This window comes from Lissotriton vulgaris, chromosome 8, assembly GCF_964263255.1.
Source record: "Lissotriton vulgaris chromosome 8, aLisVul1.2, whole genome shotgun sequence".
NCBI lineage: Eukaryota > Metazoa > Chordata > Amphibia > Caudata > Salamandridae > Lissotriton > Lissotriton vulgaris.
Genome location: NC_141696.1, coordinates 811,917,113 through 811,938,820, shown reverse-complemented (window position 1 = coordinate 811,938,820; position 21,708 = coordinate 811,917,113). Strand labels below are relative to the sequence as shown.

Sequence of the window (21,708 nt, the reverse complement as noted above, 5' to 3'; positions counted from 1 at the left end):
CCCATCCTACTTAGAGCGAAAAGTGCAACACAAACAAATGATGGACATAATGCTGAATAAATCATACATTCACCTCCGGTCAAGAGATTTGAGGTAAATCCAACGTTTTTTTGCTCACCATGCCACCCCACTTTAGACCCAGCCATATGCAAAATCAGTCTTGGTCACTGTGCCACTAGATTCTGGCTGATGAGGGGTACAACCCCCGAAACGGTTCCCAGGATGCTTGTTTCTGGTCCTGGGAGGATCTGACTTGGTAGTTTGGGCCTGACTGTACCCATGAGGAACAAGTCCAAGACTGATTTGCATATGGCTGGGTCTAAACTGGGGTGGCATGGTGAGCAAAAGAATTATGGATTTAACCTAGATCTCTTGATTGGAGGTGAATGTTTGATTTGCTCTGCATTCCAGCCATCATTTGTGTGGCTTTTGCTGGTTCTACCAGCAGTGTCAACACTTGGCTTGTCCTAGAGCTCTTCGCTATCCAACATAGTGACAATATCTGATCTGGTCGTGCAGCTGTGCTCAAGTGAGGTTGTGCAGTATCTCACTGCAGTCACATTACCCTGCTTGGGCACTGCTGTATATCCTAACAACAGTAAAGGACCTTTCCCAAGATTGTGCAGTATTAAGGGAATAATGGAAATTTTCAAGACGGGTGAGGAAAAGACGAGAAATTTTGCAAAGTAGGGTAAATTGCAGGGCAACTATAAGTAAACTAGACAGCCTAGTTAAGACACATCCCTCGAGGGAGGGCCCAGAGCCATTCAGCTCTTCGGTAATACTCCAACACTTTCAGCCCATTACTGAAAAGGAAGTAGTGAGGCGCCTACTAAAAATAAAATCAGGCTCCCCTCATGATCCTTGTCCTACTGCAATAGCCAAACTAGGTCCAGACGTCATTGCAAGTGGACTTACTCCCCTTTTTAATCAGATGCTGCAGAAAGGGGAATATCCATCCAGATGGAAGCGAGCCTCCATCCTGCCCCTGCTAAAAAAAAACAATCTAGACATCACCGAGATGAATAACTATCGACCGATCGCTCGACTTCCCCTCCCCGCTAAAATAATGGAAGGCAGCCTGAATGCACAACTAAGCGCCTTTTTAAAAACAGGGGATCATCTTGACCCTTCCCAACACGGCTTTCGTGCGGAACACAGCACGGAATCCGCCCTGATCAAATCAGTGGAAGACATCAGGCAGGTGATGAATGCAGGAGGCAGAGCGGCCCTTATTCTGCTGGATCTCTCCGCGGCCTTCGACACGGTCCACCACAAATTGTTGGTGGACCGGTTGAGGGCCTGTGGAATTCAGGGAAAGGCACTAAAAATCTTACAAGCCTTCCTGTCCGACAGAACCCAGTCAGTGGCCCTAGGAGACCATGAATCGCATCCATTTGTGTTGCCCTGCGGAGTTCCCCAGGGGTCTTCACTTAGCCCCACCCTTTTTAATGTTTATGTGGCGACCCTTGCCCCGGTGATTCGATCGTTCGGTTTTCACCTCACGGCATATGCGGACGACACACAGATAGTGGTGTCACTTTTACCCGGCAATACTGACAACACAGCAGACAGATTCAAAATCTGCATGCATGAGGTGGGCTGCTGGATGGCACAAAACTGTCTTAAACTTAATTCCACGAAGACAGAAGTACTGCTCTTTGGAGCTAGGGATAACTTCTAGTCCCCGAGATGGTGGCCGGATGAAATGGGACCTCTCCCCTCGCCGGTGGATAAAGTAAAAAACTTGGGCATACTGGTGGACAACTCCTTGTCCTTCAAACCCCAGATTAATGCACTTTCTTCCTCCCTGCACTATACCCTCAAAACCATCAGAAAAATTCTCCCGTATTTGGAGAAGGAACACAGGAAAACTATTGTTACAGGTCTAGTGCTTTCACGCCTGGACTATTGTAACAGCTTGATGTTAAACGCCCAGCAGAGTGTTCTTAATAAACTCCAACTATTGCAGAATGCAGCCGCCCGCCTGATCACCGATACTCTCAAATTCGCATCGGTAGCTCAGGACCTGGTGACTCTACACTGGCTGCCAATTCGTAAGAGAATTGCTTTCAAAGCACTATGCATGGTCTTTAAGGCCCTACATGATATGGGCCCTAGATACATGAAACTTCTTTTCCGCTGGCATAAACCAGCACGAACCCTGAGATCGGGGGAATTGGCTCTGGTTACTGTCCCCAGAATTAAAAGAGCTCGCTGGGGAGGCAGGAGTTTCTCCCTTGGGGCGGCAGAGGCCTGGAACAAACTTCCACTTGCGCTCAGACAATCTCAGGACCTGATGGCTTTTAGAAGAGAACTTAAGACTTGGCTCTTCACCCATTAATCCTACTCACTCATACTAGCTCAATCAAGCCAGCGCCAGGACACCCCCGGGTAACAGAGCGCTCTACAAATGTGTTAAATAAATAAATAAATAAATAACTAAATGTGTATTATGAAATGACAGATTATATGTGAGAAAAGAATAGAAAAAGTGAGAAATCGTAAAAGATAATTAAACAGCTACAAAGAGCGCAAGAGAAGAATAGACACTGATTAGAAGAGAGTAAGAAAGGGAGCAAAAGTAAACAAGAAAAAAAAAGGAGCATGAAGTGGCTTGTCAAAAGTTGTGAATGGTGGTTATGATAATGGGCACAACTGATTCACGCACCCCATAGGTATAGCATGGTCAGTGATACAGCAATGTTGTTCCATTGATATCTTTTTTATGCGAGTGCCAGCTTCCTTTTGCTTGCAACCAAAAGGTGGGCAAAGTGCAACAGCAGTGAAAAGGTGCCCTCACAAAAAATAAATATGTATAGCACAGGCACCAGCGGTGCAAGCTTCACCCAATCAAACGAATCACGTACAGCACAGGCAGCTGTCACAGTCTTTACTCTCTCACAAAAGAAGTACATCCTTGGCATCTAGAAAATGGGCTTAATTCGTACATACAAGAAGCTCAGCAATGTTAGTTACCCTCAAAACAGAACACAGGCAGTAACAATGCAAGCCTCCTCCTCAACAAGGATTTTATGATGCTAAGAAGGGGTACAGTATGCTCTCTCACACATAACTGGTGTAACATTAAGCAGCAGTACAGTGCCCCTGACACACAGTACATGCAAGTCAATCAAGGTGAATGTAAATCCCTGCCACACAGAACATGTACAACATAGGCTGAAACAATACAGTAGACTTTTATACACAAAATAGGTACAGCACATACAGCAATTCAAGCCTCATGTGTGCTTGCGCACACACACACACACACACACACACAGGGCCGGCTTTAGTGCTGGTGGCGCCCGGTGCGACAATCACTTTTGGCGTCCCCATGTCCCATTACCACCTCCTGGAATTCTCGCCCTACCACCTGCAAAGGTGTGCCTCATCTCTTCTATCATAAGATATTGGATATTGCTAAGCACAGTGCCCCCTGAGGTCACAGCGCCCCCCTCCACAGGTCAGCACCCAGTGCGGTCGCTCCAGTCGCAATGCCCTAAAGCCGGACCTGCACACACACATAAATATGCAGAAAATGAACATCAATGCACAGTGCTGCAAGTTTCAGAATGCTTCCTCTATGCACACATAGAACCAAAATGCCTACACACCCATAAGCATGCACACATACACACGCACACACACCCCAGTGAAAACTTTGCCCACTCACACAAGTCCAGCACTGGCAAAGGTCCCTGGTCCCTTTGAATACCCCTGCACCCCATAATCATAACCCACCCTTACTCCTTAAAATACCCTAGCACCCTTAAACAGTAACCCATCCTGACCCTAAAAATGCACCCTGCACCCCAAAACCCAAACATAGCCCTGAACCCTAAGAAAACACCATGCACCCCAAAACCCAAACCTAGCCCTGAACCCTAAAAATACCCCTTGTATACCAACACCCATACCTAGCCCTGAACCCTACAAATACAGTTGTACCCCAAAACCCATACCTAGCCCTGAACCTTAAAAATACCCCTGTACCCCAAAACTCAAACCTAGCACTGAACCTTAAACATACCCCTGTACCCCAATACCCAAACCTAGCCCTGAACCCTAAAATACCCCTGTACCCCAAAACCCATACCTAGCCCTGAACCCTAAAATACCCCTGTACCCCAGAACCAATACCTAGCCATGAACCCTAAAAATACCCCTGTGCCCCAAAACCCAAACCTACCCCTAAACCCTAAAAATACCCCTGTACCCCAAAACCCAAACCTAGCCCTGAACCCTAAAAAATACCCCTGTACCCCAAAACCCATACCTAGCCCTGAACCCTTAAAATACCCCTGTACCCCAAAACCCATACCTAGCCCTGATCCCTAAAAATACCCCTGTACCCCAAAAACCATACCTAGCCCTGCACCCTAAAAATACCCCTGTACCCCAAAACCCATACCTAGCCCTGAACCCTAAAAATACCCCTGTGCCCCAAAAACCAAACCTAGCCCTGAACCCTAAAAATACCCCCATACCCCAAAACCCAAACCTAGCCCTGAACCCTAAAAATACCCCTGTACCCCAAAACATATACCCCTATACCCATACTTACCTTATCCTAACATATAACAAAAAAAAATGCTTTTACTATTCATGCATTTACAACAAATTTCGTTGTAAATGTATGCGTGGTAAAAGCATATAAAATGTAATGCCATGCGTTATAATGGCATTGCGGAGTGATAGTAAATTTGTTATAAAAGTATGCGGAGTGATGGTATGCGGGAAGAAAGATTCGGGATAATGGGTGTTTACCCCCCATGACTTATGCTAATAAATCGCCTTTTTTTTAAATAGGTTACCCAAAGGTTTTGGTTCCCTCATTCTGGAGGCTTATCGCTTCTTAATTGATTTAGTGCCTTTATTGCATTCACATTCTTTTAATGCTTTTTGGTCCCCCGGGATGGTGGACTGATATCATACTTTAAGTTTATTTAGTTTTGAAGTGAATTCCAAATAATTAAACATACCTAGACTGCTACTTGTGTTTTTTACTTAATCTTATGCCGTATATTTATAATTGCTAAGGAGACAGTTGTGCAAGGATGAATTCCCCCATACACCCTCAAGCTACACTCGTTTTCTGGTTGACTGGACGTAATTCTGTTTAGTCTTATTCAGCTTTGTCTTGACCTAAGTAAGTCTTTAGTATGTAGAATTTCAGTTGATGCAAATTGGTCACGCTTCAACCTCAAAAGCTTTACTACATGTACACCCTAGTTGCTTTCGCTGGATGGGCTTCTGGTTACATTCTCTAGAATATATCTTTTGGAATGTCTTCGCAGTTGTCAGGGGCTCCTGATTTATTTCATTTGTGAGGTCACATTTATGTACTTTCGGAACTGTGAATACTGGTTGTACTCCTACCTTGGGACCGCTTTCTCGGTCAAGCTTTTTATATGATTCTCTTTTTATCTGATTCATTTCTAAACTCTTCTCAGTAAACCTACACATTTGGTGGTGGTAACTTTTTCTCATCACTAGTATTTCTTCTTTCGTGTCACCAACACAAGGGTGTTTGTGTATGATACATAAACTACTAGTAATTGTATTAATATTTCATTTATCTCCCTTTCTCTTGTTTAGGTTTAAACTGTATTGATATATTTTTGTTTTTACAACTCATTGTACTGATGATGGCCCTGGTCAAGTTTACATTTGGGCTGAAATGTTAACCTGTACCTATGTAATATGGACTGCTTATTGATTTTGTAGATTTGTGTTCTCTAATTCCATTTTATGTCAGATTCAATTAGAGGTGTCCTTTTTGTTGAACCTAATGGCAGCCTATTGCTCTGTACAGTTCATATCAGCATTATTTGTATTTCTTTCAAATTGTTGCTTGGAATACAATTCTCATGCGTCCAATTTCAATTTTTCAAAACATATTTTTTTAAATAATTTTCTAATGGTCATAGATTTTGACTAAGGGAGCAATTGGGTATCCGTTTGCCCCTCTTTGTTCGGTGTTCATGGATTTATGATGCTTTAGCTTACCTGTGTGTTAGGCTTACTTACCTTTCTAATCAATATGTGTTCTCATTTATGTTTATAGGCTCATTCCTTGTTGGCTGATGTTATCTCAAGTGAATCACAGTTATTTGTTGATATATAATTATCATCTTGTTTAGGGTTACATGGTTGACTTTGTAACTTGATAGTATTACTTTTAGAAAGTTGGCATTTTCTTGTCTTAACCATTTACTGTCTGCAGCCTTTTCCTAGATCACATGACTGGGTGTAGATGGTAGTTGGAGTTTGTTTATTCCTCCCTCACAGCCACACAATAGAGGGGCTAGGTGTGTCTGGATGGCTCATCTCAGGCAGGATGTTGGGGCGGAGCTGTTCACAGCTCCCCTTGCACTTCAAACGACTGTGTCCTGTTCTCACACAAAGAACTTCACACTCGCCTATTGTTCCTGCAGACAGACTGGGATCAGGACAGGGAGGACGGAAATTCCAGACGCTTCAATGAGGAGAAGCCTCCAGAAGTTTCTCCCACTTCAAAGGGGGCACCAGGTATAAGAATAGGACCCTCAGACCCACTCTTCTGCACACTCCTGGACCTGTGTGTACTAGAGAATAAGGATGCCATACTGCTCTGCTGCACTGATGCTTGAGGCCTGACCTGATTGCTGAGAAGTAAGACTGGGCTTGCACCCTTCATCCGAGGCTGTAGTGACTCCAAGGGTCAGCTGACTGGCTTTCTGTTCTGAGCTACAGGGACACAATAAACTCAAGATGCCTCGCTACAACTGCCCAGCTGACCTGCTGCAATTGGACCATCCAGAGCTGTGCTGGCCTTTGCTGGTGTGGGTTTCTGATCCCCAAGAGGTGTCTCCCAGGTCCTGGATGCTTGGTGTGACATCAGTTGAGCTCCACCACAAAGAAGAGAAGAAATCTTGAAGTTGTGGGCTCTTCACACTGCGAAATGGGCAGTTTCTGCCAAGAACATGCTGCCCGCAGGGATCGCAATGCAAAGTTCCAGTGAACCCAACTATTCACGCTACAGTGACTGCCAGCGATACCGGCAATGCGAGGTCTGCACTTTGTGCTAAAGCATCGACAGCCAGCGTGGAGCTCAAACACAAAACTCCAGCCACAGCCATCCACAACAACTGACAGGATTCAGTTGCTGCAGCGACAACCATCCACAATGCCTGGCCTGCTCTTCACAATACAGTGACTATCATCCCCAACACTCTCTCTGCTTCCTGCAGCCTCCTCCACCATAAACGGATGTCTCCACTCTGGACATTTTAAGTTTACTTTTTCAAGCAGAATTAATCTGGCTCTTCTATCGGTCCAGTTCTTCATCGCTGTTGTCTGACCATGTGAATTACACCCGATCTCTCACGACCATATAAACTAGAGTGGCTTTTTGTACTTTTAGGCACTGTGCTTACCTGAAAACGTTTTGGAATTGCATATCCCCGGTTGTCCTGATTGAATTTATGTCATTTTGGTGTCATATAATTTGTTACGTTTGTCTCTTTTTCCTAACTTGTTGTAGGATTTTTCAAGGGTTTTATTTTCACTTTATTAGTGTCTAAGTGCTGCAAAAATACTTAACACTTTCCCTCAAGGTCACACCTGGGCCTCCAACCCTGTCTATTCCTAGAACCTCTAGCTATTTTTATACCCTATTACCGCTACCACTTCCTTTAACCTAGTAACCAAAACCCCTGTTTGTCTACCACTACCTATACTCTAGCACTCGTCTTGCATCATCCTCTCTAATATTGCTCTTTTCTCCGTAGCTGCTTTCCTATGCCATTTTCCCATTTCCCATACCTCTGTATTCTGTTTATATTTATCAAGAAAAGGATTTTGCTAATTTTAGAAATTCATCAATATGGAGTTTCAACAGGATGGGGTGTCAGTCTCCTGTGTTTTCCAATCAAGCTTTTCTCAGAAATGAATTGATACCTAACTATACAGCATTCAGGATCAGTTCAGTCACAGCAGTAAAAAAGATCAAATAACAGAATTTGATGCTCAGAGAAGAGTTTCTGGTTCTCTCTTCTATGCATGCATAAAGTCTAAAGCATCTCTTTTAAGACCAAACTAAAGAGGATGATTTAGAACCAAAAAGGATCTAACAAATCAGGAAAATTACCAAAAAATAGGAAATTGCGGTAAGGTGTCAGCAGTTCTTTCAAGAGTCTTCTTAGGACAGGGTAATTAGTGTAAGTCTAAGCCACACACATTAAGAGGCAAGGGATAAGTACATCTCTCAAAGTCCAAAGGAAAAGTGGTGTATCCTCAGACAGTGTAAACACCAGTTATTACCACAAAAGTCTCCAAGGCAGCACCCCTCGGTTTGCATCGCCAGGGGCACCATTGTTCTTTCTATTCTAACGTTGTTAGCTGTAACGTTCACCAAATAGCCCGGGTCAAACCTGAGAACTATATTGTCCTTGATTACCTGTTATTTCATGCTACATTAATAAATGGAAACTTTCAGTTGACGCTCTGGCTCTCCATGTTCCTTGTCAAGGTCTTCTTTTCAGGGTCTCGCTATTGCTAGTACTGTGTTATAACTATTCTCAAACTAACAAACTATGAGAATGTACCTGCAAGGAAAAGACACTTAAGCAGAAAATTGAAAACTGTATTTTATGCAGAAAGAAATACGGGCCTAGTTATGACAAGTTTAATGTTTTGAATCGATGGTGCACATTTAATATACGTATGCACATTCATCCATAAAATGTAAATTGGATAGATTATTGTTACACGTTGCATACAGATAAAATAATTTGAGTACATTTATATAAATGTGACTGAGAACTTCATTATAAATGCAAATATGAAACATTAGTGCACTCATTACATAAATCCTTTTAGTTTCTAAAGTAAATACATTTTAACAGTGCGAGGATGGTTTTACTCCATCTCCTAAACAGTAAATGTTGTTTAATGCAGTTGAGACACCCAATATATATATGAGAGTCTTAATCCTACTGTGACTGCACTTTAATAGTATTGTCAAATTTAATTCTTTATATGAATATCGATAGGACACACCAATTACATGTGCTAAGTGCATGTATATATTGCGTATTTGTGACGCATAAGGGTGGAGCCAAAATTATGGTGTGCCACCAGCGCTACACAAACAAATGATGGACGGAATGCTAAAAAAATCATACATTTACACTCAGTCAAAAGATCTGAGTTAAATCCATCGTTCTTTTGCTCACCATGGTACTCCAGTTTAGACCAAGCCATATGCAAATCAGTCTTGACCGTGTTCCTCATGGGAACAGCCCAGCCGGAACTGCCAAGCCAGGTCCTCCGTGGACCAGAAACAAGCATCCTGGTACCGATTTCGGGTTATTACCCCTCATCATCCAGGCTAGCTTGAATCCAGTGGCACAGTGAGCAAGGGACCACATCTGGGCATACCCATCCTACTTAGAGCGAAAAGTGCAACACAAACAAATGATGGACGTAATGCTGAATAAATCATACATTCACCTCCGGTCAAGAGATTTGAGGTAAATCCATCGTTTTTTTGCTCACCATGCCACCCCACTTTAGACCCAGCCATATGCAAAATCAGTCTTGGTCACTGTGCCACTAGATTCTGGCTGATGAGGGGTACAACACCCGAAAAGGTTCCCAGGATGCTTGTTTCTGGTCCTGGGAGGATCTGACTTGGTAGTTTGGGCCTGACTGTACCCATGAGGAACAAGTCCAAGACTGATTTGCATATGGCTGGGCCTAAACTGGGGTGGCATGGTGAGCAAAAGAATTATGGATTTAACCTAGATCTCTTGATTGGGGGTGAATGTTTGATTTGCTCTGCATTCCAGCCATCATTTGTGTGGCTTTTGCTGGTTCTACCAGCAGTGTCAACACTTGGCTTGTCCTAGAGCTCTTCGCTATCCAACATAGTGACAATATCTGATCTGGTCGTGCAGCTGTGCTCAAGTGAGGTTGTGCAGTATCTCACTGCAGTCACATTACCCTGCTTGGGCACTGCTGTATATCCTAACAACAGTAAAGGACCTTTCCCAAGATTGTGCAGTATTAAGGGAATAATGGAAATTTTCAAGACGGGTGAGGAAAAGACGAGAAATTTTGCAAAGTAGGGTAAATTGCAGGGCAACTTTAAGTAAAAGAAAGGCCATTACTGCAGCAGAAGTGTATGAAAAGACAGAGACGGAGCAGTGTAATTTTGGCTCCACTCTTTCATGATTGATTAGTCCATGTAAATGTTTACATATGGCCTTATGTATTCGTGTGACTTAACATTCGTAAAAGTGTAGTGCTCTTGAACCAATATAGAAAGTGCATTTACCGTGTAATCTCGACATTTATATGTGTGTGTATACTAACGTTTTCATTTACAGTAACAATGACTTGCACTTCTCATCACATCTCCTGAATGTATTGAACCGTATTTAATTTGGAGCACAGATTTTACCTAACTCATTTTAGGTTGTGTACAGTCCACTTCCTGGTGGCTTTTCCACAGCAGGGCAGATCATTTTCTTCCCTCTTCTGTTTCTCTTGCAATAATATCAGCAAACGTTTATCCATTTTATGTTTGCTTGCAGTTTTTACACTTCTCCTTGAGCTCAATTCTTACATCCTCTCTTACGCATACAAATTCTTAAATTGACTAAAACAAACCGTACATCTCTGCAGGGCCTGGATACAAGAGTTTATTTGTCATGCTGTAATTAGCTTTATATGCAATTCCTTAAGATTAGAAGAGATAAAAGGATCTCGTCTCATCCCGCTTTGCAGTCTTAAGTTTCTACTTTATTTACATTTTGGTAAATTGTCAGTTCTGAATTGTTTTTATATTTTTTTTGTCTGCTGATGTATTGTTTGTATGGCCTGTATTTGAACTGGAATGTTGTTATACTATATGGGTCTTTTATGGCTCTGTCAGGCAAATAAAAGTATGTCTGAATGACTGACATATGTACTATTTGGTTGGTTCACAAAATACTGAATCGCGGGGGCTTGCAGAACGACCTGCTTAATTAATACTCAGTAGACTGGAGCCAATTTACGACCCTCTGTGATTGGCTGTAATCACAGAGATGGTGGCCTGCAAGGGAAAGCACACCATTGTTCCTATGACTTAATTCCAAAATGGATCCCCATTTCCTTTGCAAATGAGTTACCACCCCAAACTTGATGATCTTTAGCGAATCAATGATTTGCGACAGCAATTGCAGGCCCAAACTATAAATAAATTCCTTTCCGAATTGGAATTAGGAAGGGGTGGGAGGAAACACTTTCCCTGAGCCTTACTATTTGCAATACGGAAACAATGGCAAAATTCCTTTTACTAGTCAAAAGACTTTTCCAGCTCATAAAAAGGGGTTTGTACATAATGATTTTTTTTTTGTTTGAATATGTTTATTAGTTTTACAACAATTATTGTCCACACAATACACTTTTAAGGCATTGAATAAAGGAATATGTTATATATAATTCGCTTCACGTCATAACAACAATGCTAATCAATGACATTAGATAGTAAGTTCCTGACACACCTCAGTACTTCAATACAGTCGGTGAATTGTGCGATAGGCGCTGAAATCTGTGGTAAGTGTGTTGTTGCATGACGCTAAGCGCATCGTAAGTCGAGGCACAGGGATGGAGTATGGGGCGGCATGCTTGTACGTCCGTGTGTCGATCTCCGAAGGGTTTGTACATAATGATAAGCACATTTGTGGTCATAAACCCTATGATTTTGCAACATGAAGCTCTTAGTGCTAAAACTAGCTTGGATGCTTGCACTAACTTATAGGTCTAAAGGACCCAATTGTTTGAATGTTTGTAAGTTGTTTTGACAGACATGCAACAGAATGCTCCTCCATTACACCATGGGCCAAAACATTGCAATTTGGGAAGCCCTTTATGGAGGTCTCTCATGCTCCACACATTCTCCTACTCCTTAATGTTTACCTGTAGAGGTGGCTAATGATAAAGATGATTCAAACCTTTGCAAGACTGGGTAACGCTGTTTACCCTTCCAAAGCTATGTACTCACTGTTACTCACAAAACTATAGAAATGAATTAGGGTCAGATATAGGGTTACCAAAAAGCGCAATGTTATCAGAACACCTCTTTTTATGCAACAAATCAGTGTATTCTAGAATTATTAATTCTAGCTCAGTTCAATTAAACAAATCAGACTAAAATCCCTGAAAACAATGATTTGTAAAAGCAAAAAACAGTACTGGAATGGTTGTATCCCAGTGCTATAGAGCCATCTAACATTTAGTGTGATTTTATGAAAATCGAAACAATTCCATAGGGCCCCATATGAAGTGACGAGCACCATATAACTGATGGGCTTCATTCCAATCTCATGACAGAAGGGAATAAAAACGATATGTCTGAGTTTGTTTTAAAAACAACAAAAAAAGCTCTTGGTCCCACATGGTTTCTCTTAGGGTTATGGAGCCATAATTGTTTTTCTGTCCCGTACAGCCAGCTTTTACTCTAAAAAGGGTAGACAGTTTAAAGTCCTTCCTTTGATAGCCCCTACTCTGTCAGGCCATCAGAGGAATTAGTTTGTTGAGGAGCCACAAGCGAAGGAATGGTATTATAATAAATTGAACTGATAGTCATGAAATATCAATTCATTTTCCAGTATGTCAAAGAAATACATATAGTCATCGAAGTCACAGACGAAAAGAAGCTCACAGAAATTTGTATTAATTGACCTTATAACAAATATTGTAAGAAAAGAGACGCTAAATGCAAAGAAACATTTTATTACCTCCATTTTTGTGACCGACAGATCGATCATTTCACAGTTCCACTTTAATATTCATTTTCCAGATAGGGGATGTGGATCCACTATTGAGATTTCAGAACTGATTTGGGGTGATTCTCTTTCAAGTATCATTTTCTGGCTGTAGCTCAGACAAACCCTTTGTGCTAGGTGATGGCTCTCACATCAGTAGCTATAGTGCTGGCTCCAAGCAGAAGTATCCAAAACAAGGACACAATAAAGCATGAGATCTCAGCACCTGGCTGTCATCAGCCTTCCTAAGCAGTCTTCAAGCACAGACAAAAGGGCAGCCCTGCTTAGAAACTCTGGGACCTTTAGCAAGAGAAACCTATTACCTACCCCTTACTCCTACCATCTACCCTTTTTAATCACTCAGGAAAAATCTAATTAGCAGCCCTTTGCTAAAAAGGACCTCACAGAATGTCTTTATGTAGCCTCTTTTCATTCTCCCTCACTGTACTTCTGGGCTTCCACCCTCCTTCCACAGGGTTGCAGTCATTAAACTCCCACTGTGAAGGAAAGCTGTATCTACTCTCAATCACATCATACAAAACGCATCTCACTAATCTATGGACTTCGACTTTCATCACACAAGGAGTCTTTCCACTATGTACTTGCTACATACCCATAACACATACACGCACATGGAATGTCATTGCATAGATCTGGGGTCACTCAGAATCCCTCATTGGACTATCTTCTGCTCATCAAAACCTTATTATGATCCTGAGCTCCTCTTTGATTACTGTAATAGCCTTTTGACCGCTTTGTTAGCCATTAACTATTTTTCCTGACTTCAGCCAACTGGCTTTCTCAAACCCTTTCTGTCATCCTTCACAGACCACACTCTTTTTCACCCATCCACTATTAAAGTCCCTGCCAGCTTTAAGCCTCAATGCCCTCAGATCCACCTTCAGACTACTGAACCAGCATCAGACAATGGCTCCTATCACTCACAGGTTAGAATGTAACAGCTCTGTTTTTTATTAAGTTTGCATGCCCTGATTTTTCAGCGAATACTTATCAGTTTTATATGTGGGCTCAAGAGGTGGGGGGTTCTTGGAGTTGGCAGCATAAGACGTAAGGGTGGGCGGACATTTCCGTTCCGCCCACGGAATGGGCAGAAATTTGCTCTTTCCGCCTTCCGCAAAGAAGGCGGAAAAACAGGGCAAATTTCCGCCCATTCGCGGGCGGAACGGAAGTTGGCCACCCGCTCGCCTCCTGCTTCCCACCCGCCTGCCTCCCGCCTCCCACCCGCCTTATTAAATTAAATGGCTAAATATAACTTTAAATCAAACTTACCTTATTGTGCCCCAATCTTCCCCATCGCGGCTTCATCTTTGGAAACTGCGCCAGTGCTTATCGTTATCCTACTTGTTTAGGCAACCCTGTTCATAGCCATCCAGCTTGGTCACCATGCCTCTTGTCATCCTGGCCTTCCTTGTCCTAGTTTGTCCTTGTTCTTCTTTTCCTCCTGATCCTAGTCCTGCTAGTCCTGATATGCCAGGTCTTGATACGCCTGGGTCTCTGTGACTTGAGCTTCCTTTTCCCCTTGTTTGTGATACCACTGGCCCTTCTTGCCCTGGTCCTCTTAGATCTTGTCCTGCTGGATCTGGCTGGTTTCCTGGCCATGTCCTCTTCTTTCTTTAGTTCCTTCTCTTCTAGTCTTCCTCATTCTCAATCTAGTTTGCTTAGCAATAGTCTTCCTATGCCTGGTCCTTATAGTCTGTGTTCTCTTCCTGTTTTGTGCCCACTAGACTTGATCCTTTTGTTTCTGGTCCTCCTTGTTTGGTTCTGTGCATGCCTAATCCTCTTAGGTCAGGTCCTTTGGGCCATACTGGTAATTTCAGGCCCTAACTCTTCCTTTTCTTTTCTGATCCTACTGACCCTCATCCATTTGCCCTGGTGCTTCTGATCCTTCTGATCCTGCTCATCTGATTCTAGAACATCAGATCCTGGCCCTGCTGTTCCCCTCCGTCTAACTGCCCTCTTGTGTCCTGGCCCTCCTAACCATTCTCTTCCTGTGTTGGATCACCCTTGTCCTCCTGTCTTGAGCCTTGTCCTCCTAGTCCTTCTGGCACTGCACCCAATGGTCTGGGCCCTCTTGATCTTGGCCATCCTTGTTTGGGTCCTTCTGAGAATTGTCATTTTGTCCCTGGTACTCCAGGTCTATCTGCTCCACTTGGTACCCTGGGCCCTAGTCCTATGGTCATGGTCCCTCAGCACTCCTAGGCATGCTTTTGGTGTTGATCCAGCTAACCCTCCTTGCTCTGGTCCTCCTGACTCAGGTCGCCCTGGTATTCTTGGTTCTGCCCCCCTCATCTTCCTTGCTTATTCTGTCCCACTGGTCCTATTGGCCTAGATGTAGTCTTCCTGTATCTGGTCCTGGTCCTACTGGCCTTCCTGCTCCTTGTCCTCATGCTGCTACACAAACTCATCCTCCTCCTCCTTTATTTGGTCCTCTTGGAGCTGCCCATGCTGTTGCTCTTCTCCCTGGACATTCTATTCCTAGCCCTGTGACCTTAAACTCCAGGTTGTGATCATCTTAGTCATACTCCACCTTACCCTGGTCCTCCTGGTCCTAGTACTCAAGGTTCTGATCCTGTTTGCCCTTATCTTCCTGGTCAACCTAGGGTTGTTTGCTTCCTGGTCCTCTTAGAACTGTTCCTTCTGAATCTGGTTGTCTGTGTCCATGGTCCTCAGCATCCTGGCACACTCGGCCAAGTTCATGCCTTTGTGATTTTTCATAGCCCTTGTCCTTCTCAAGATTCTGTATCCATTGTCATTGACCCTTTTGGCCCGGTTCCTTTATAGTTTGCCTCTAGTTTAGGACTAGTTTGCCTGGACCTGACCCACCTGGCATCCTAGGTTTGGCTCCTTGGTCCTGGTTCGTTTTGTCCAATTGTGCTTGTCATCATACACTTAGTTCCCCAGTCTTGGCTCATCTAGCCCTGTTCCTGTCTGGTCCTCTTGGTCCTGGGAACCTTGTCCTGGTTCTCCTCAGCATCACACTCATATCCCTGGTACCATAGGTCCTGGTCCATCTTGCTTTCCATGTCCTGATACTCTTAACCTTTGTCCTCCTTGTTTGGGTAGTCCTGGTTCTCCTGGATAAGTTCCTTGTTAATTTAGTCCTACTGGTACTGCAGCCATTGATCCAGGCCCTCTTGATCCAGGTTCTCTTTGTTTGGGTCCTCCTGAGCCGGGTCATTTTAATCCTGTCTTCCTAGTCACCATGTCCAGTCCACTTGGTCTTCCAGAGTCTGGTTGACTTTCCTACATCTGATTAGCCTCACCCTGCTCCTAGTACTTGTAATTATTGCTCCGCCCCACATGGTAATCCAAGCCCTGGTCCGCCAGGTTCTGATCTTTATTACCCTCTCAGCCCTGTTTCTGGTCCTCTTGGTCATGAGCCTTGTCTTCTTGCTCTGGTCTTCTGGGGTCTCTTGGTACTGCCCTCCCGTGGTCTTACTAGTCTCAGTCCTGCATTTCCTAGTACCCTGGACATACTGGACATTTCTTTCCAGGTCCTGATCTTCATAGTACTCTTCAATCTGTTCTTGATCATCCCAACGCTCGTCCTCCTGCTCCTTGCCTGCATGGTTCTGCAATAACTTGTCCTGTCACCGATCATCCTAGCCTTTCCTAGTTCTTATGTTCTTTGACCTTCAGTTCATGCTTGTCTAAGAACTTCCTGACCCTGTCCTCCTTGGTCCTGGTTTGTCTGATCGTCATTCCAGTGCACTCCTGCCCCTAGAACTTTGGATCCTGAGTCTCCAATTTCTTAGAATCTTGGTCCTGGACCTGTTCATCCGCCTCATCCTAATTCTCGCCCATCAATCCTTCTGGTTCTGCTCCCCTGGTTTATCTGGTCCCCTGGCTTGCCTGTTCCTAATCCTTCTGGTCCTGGTCGCCTTGGTCCATAAAGTCCTGATCTTAGTTCGGGTACTTCTTTGTCAGGTCCTAATGTATTGAGTTTTCTGGTGCTGGTCCCACTGGCCTTCATTTCCCTAGTCCCCCTATCTTTCCACCCTATCCTAGTACTACTAGTCCTCCTGGTTTGTCTCTTCTACCTTGCTCTTGTCCATCTGACTATGGTCCCCTTTATCATGATCCTACTAGTAATGGTCCTCCTGGTCTTCCTCATCCCTATGACACTGATCCTTCTAGTGCCAATGTTGCGTGTCACCCTGGTTCATGTAGTCCTTATCACTCTGGTTTAGGATCCTGTGATTCTAACCTTCTGCCTTTCTAATCCTAGTCTGACTGGGCCTGAACTTAATGGTCCTTTACATCCATCCAGGTGATTCTGATTTAGAGTCTCCTGGTGCTGCTAGCCCTTTTCCTTTTCAGTTATGGTCTTCTTGATCCCCGTCCATTTTCATCTGGCCTCTTGGTCCTCCTTGGTTTGGTCTCTGGGATTTAGAACCTTCTTTTTCTGCTCCTTCTTTCCATTGGTCTCCTGGTACTGGTCCTCTTTAGTGTATCTTCCTTGGCCTGCTACTCCTGGCCATGGTTGTCCTCGTCTCTCTGGTCCTGGTCAGTATACCCAAGCCCTCCTTTTTGTTATGGTCCAGGGCCTTCTTTTCCTCCTATCCCTGGTGCTTCTCTTCTTTCAATCCCTTGTCCACTGGGCCTAGGTCCCCTTTTTCCCCATCTTCCTGGCCGTCCTGATCCTTCTCACCCTGTTTCCTTTTCTCCTAGTCCTGTTTTTCCTTGTCCTGGTCTTCCTCATCTATTTGTTCCTGATCCCCGCTGGCTTTGGTAACCGGGGTCCTCATGGATTATGTCTCCCTGAGCCTGGTTCTTCTTCTTCTGGTCCACGTGGCTCTTGTCATCAAGCCCTCCTGGTGGTCCTTTTTCTAGTACTTATTCTTCTACTGGCCATAATTCTCCTTCTACTAGTCCTACTACTTACTTCTTCAGACTCTTTATTCAGGTACAGGTCCAAGCCTACCACTCAGATTTGTTTTGGGGTTCCAGATTTCTTTAACTGAGACAGCACTGTCAAGGAAAGAAATTAGGGCTCAGTAGAGATGTAAGCATGGCCACTTAAAACACTGCTTAGCATGTTAAAAATAAAGGTTACCAATCCCAAGATACATTGTACGGATGACCAAAATGTAATTGTGTCTGAATGACGACTCATGACATGGGACCAATAAGCAGCTATGCCTGAAACCCACTCTACTAGGTGAATTGTATGACAAAAGTGTTCTTATTCTGCAAGGAACTAAAGTGAACTACTCAGATGCATTACTTACCTGTCTCCTTCTTCCACTTCCCCATTCCACAGACGTTCCATTACTGTCTCCTACTCAATTTACCTGCTGTAAGGATCCCTCAGCACTGTGCCCCAAGCACTAATTATCTACTGTAAGTATCCCTCCCTGTGTGGTCAGATACAACCTATCTGACTGCATTCCCTTTTGTTTCTGCTTGTCGAATGCTGCTGTGTTGCTCGGTTTGAAATAGTAAGCAAAAACAATCCCCCTTTAAAAGAAGCCTAAAGCTAGCACAAGGCCTTCCATATGGAGCCGAAAAAGAACACAGCTCACAAATATCATCAAAAGGAGGATCACAAGCCTTAAAAAACACAATGTGTTTGCCTGCGTGAATAAAATATTTATCTAACATGCTTTAAAACCAAACTCATTATTCTTTTCAGACAGCCAGAAACTCCTTGACTGCGGCGCAAAAATATATGTGTTCAATACCCTAAAGCTCCTTAAACAGAAGTCTGATTCTTACATTTCTTAGATGGATAATAAAATAGCATAAATATTTTTATTCAAAATTCATTTTACTGTTTTTCATCTCTAAACAGTTTAGCTTAATCCATGCATTTACATTTGTACCAATTATTGTATATTTGTATATACACTAACTTTGAAATCTTGCATACATGTTCATAAGTGAAAAAGTCAAGACCAATGCATCCAACACAAGGGAACTGCTCAAAGTCATCCAGCAGTTCACTAAAACCTCCTGCGAAGCCACCAACATCGCACCCTCCTAAGAACTCTGAAACAAACTCAGCTCCTACTTCCACCTGAAGATCATGGCCCTCTACGACAATTTCAGCGAGCCAACAGATGCCAACACCCCTCTACACACTACCACGGACACGCCTACCATCACCACCTGGGACTCAGCCTCCGTCTAACTCATCTCCTCAACCATGAAGAAAACTCACTCAGGAGCCCCTACGGATCCGTGCCCCCTCACATCTTCCATAGAGCCTCCACTGCCATCGCTCCCGAACTAGCCCATGCCATCAACTCCTCCCTTGCTTCCGGCACCTGCCCCATTGACTGGAAACGCGTGGAGGTATAACTCCTCCTCAAGAAACCAACGGCCGACCTTATGGATCTAAAGAACTACCCACCTATCTCTCTCCTCCCTTTTGCTGCCAAAGTCACTGAAAGGCTCGTGAACGCCCAACTGATCACCTTCATCGAAGAAAATTGCATCCTGGACGCCTCCCAGTCCAGCTTCCGCAGGAACCACCGCACCGAGACCGCCCTACTTGCCACCACCGACGACATCCGCATGTTGCTCGACCAGGGCCACACTGCAGTCCTCATCCTCCTAGACCTCTCTGCAGCGTTCATTACCGTCTCGCACCGGACACTAGCCACCAGGCTCCACAACGCAGGAATAAAGAAGGACGCCCTCAACTGGATCCGATCCTTTCTCTACGGCAGAACCCAGAGGGTCAGGCTCCTCCCCTTTCTCTCCGACCCCACCAACATTATCTGCGGAGTTCCCCAAGGATCTTCACTAAACCCAACTCTTTTCAACATCTACATGAAACCCATCGCCGCCATCGTCAGACAGCACGGGCTCAGCATCATATCCTATGCTGACCACATCCAACTCATCCTCTCCCTCACCAAGAGCCCAGAAAACACCAGACTCAGCTTCCAGGAAGGAATGAGAAACGTGGCAACCTGGATGAAGGACGGCTGCCTGGAACTCAACTCCGAGAAGACCAAGGTTCTCATCCTCGGACCCTGCCCCTCCGCCCTGGGACAACTCCTGGTGGCCTACTGCCCTCGGGGCACCACCCACCTCTACAGACCTCGCTCGGAACCTCTGCATAATCCTCGACTCCTCCCTCTCCATGAACCACCAAATCAACGCTATCTCCTCCGCTAGTTTCAACTGCCTCTGGATACTACGAAAGACCTTCAAGTGGATCCCCCCTGACTGTAGAAAGACCGTCACCCACGCATCCATCACCAGCAGACTTGACTACGGCAACGCCCTCTACGCCGGAATCAACAAATCCCTCCTACCCAAGCTCCAAACCATTCAAAACGCAGCCGCCAGGCACATCCTAGGGACACCGCGCCGGGAACATATGACCCTACACCTGCGAGAACTCCACTGGCTCCCTGTTAGAAATGGGGTAGCCAATTCTACGGGGGTAGCATGGTGCTGAGCGGGCAGGCCAAACTCCTGAGGACATGTGTGAAGCATCCACGCAGTACACATAGACGACACACAAGGCACACCACAAAAAGAGACACAACACCAGTTTTTGTAAAAAAGAATAACTTTTGTGTTGTCTCAAATCTGCAACAGAAATCACAGTAGTCACTATACTGCGCCAACTGGCGCCGGGGCAATACATACAAGGGGGATTATTTGCTGGGTAAATGCGAAAGGTAAGTCCCTCAGTTTCGATGCTGTAATAAAAACATAAAGCGTTATCATTTAGCATAGAACATCAGGCAAAAACATCTGCCATAAAACCTCTTAGCAGGACTTTCACCCTAGGCCTAGAACATCAGGACGAGTAATCAAGTGGCCATTGGCATCCACATTAGGCACACTAGTATAGGCAGGACACACCATTTAGCAATTGAGTCAATATTTAGGAAACAGTGCTGGCCTCAGAACCTTATTAGGCGTAAGCATTAGCACTTGGCATAACACATTAGGTATCAGCATTACCATCAGGCAGGAACAGATGGGGACTATACCAGCCAGGGACATTATCCTCAGGGTAGGAACATTAGGGGTCACCAGCACAATAGGCCCTGCCTTAGCATCCCCTGCAAAGAGAACCTTAGGCGGAAATCGCAGATTCAGGCTAACCACATTTCATAAGGCACTTCAACATAGAACATTCCCTCTTAGCAATTTGGAACATTTCATAAAACTACTATAATTATAACCCTTTTATGGTGAAAAGGGGCCTTCCAAAACAACTTACTCGAGGCCCAACTTGAGCTCCAGTATCGTAATCAGTGAGTCCTGCTCAGGGGCAGGCTAAACGGGGGGACACTGTTTACAGACGTCCCACCCGCCAGGTCAGGCAACCCCTGAACCTGACATCCCATCCCAGGATCTAAACCCTGTGACTGAGCCAGTGCCAGAGGAGAGACCTACCTCCCTCTGTACCCCCTCCGAGAGTTCCGCAACCCCCACCGGGAGAAGTACCCCTGGAAGTCAAACCAGTAGGGACCTTGAGTACAAGTGCCCTCCCTCCCGGTCAGGCAACCCCTAAACCTGGCACCCCAGCCCAGGATCTAAAACCTGCGACTGAGCAGCCTCCGAACCTCTGGAGCACCGATTACAGATGCTCCGGGTTCTCCTGACATGAAGGGATCCTTTCACTGGACGGCATATCAGGAAAGCCTAGGCTCCCAACCTGGGGTTCCCTTCTGAAACTCTCCAGGCCCGGAGACTGCGGTTGGGGCACCTCGGGACACCTCCCCGTCTCACTCCTTCCTGTAGATAGGATGTGAGGCCTACAACCCTCTCACTTCCCTGGGACCTAGCTGATCTTTTCCGCATCTCTCCCGCATCGCTGGGTCGGAAGATCACTGTACCACTCCCTTCAGGATCACTCCCCAATGCCCTTTCAGACTCTCTGGCACTTGCCCAAAGGTCTGCCTCCCCTGCAAGT

The 21,708-nt window shown here is 44.8% G+C and overlaps 1 protein-coding gene across 1 annotated transcript in view; it reads left to right on the top strand.

Annotated features, from left to right (window-relative positions):
• Positions 1 to 21,708, top strand: part of TMEM255B (transmembrane protein 255B) — a 1,152,151-nt gene that overhangs the window by 217,182 nt on the left and 913,261 nt on the right. The gene's annotated exons all lie outside the window — the stretch shown is intronic.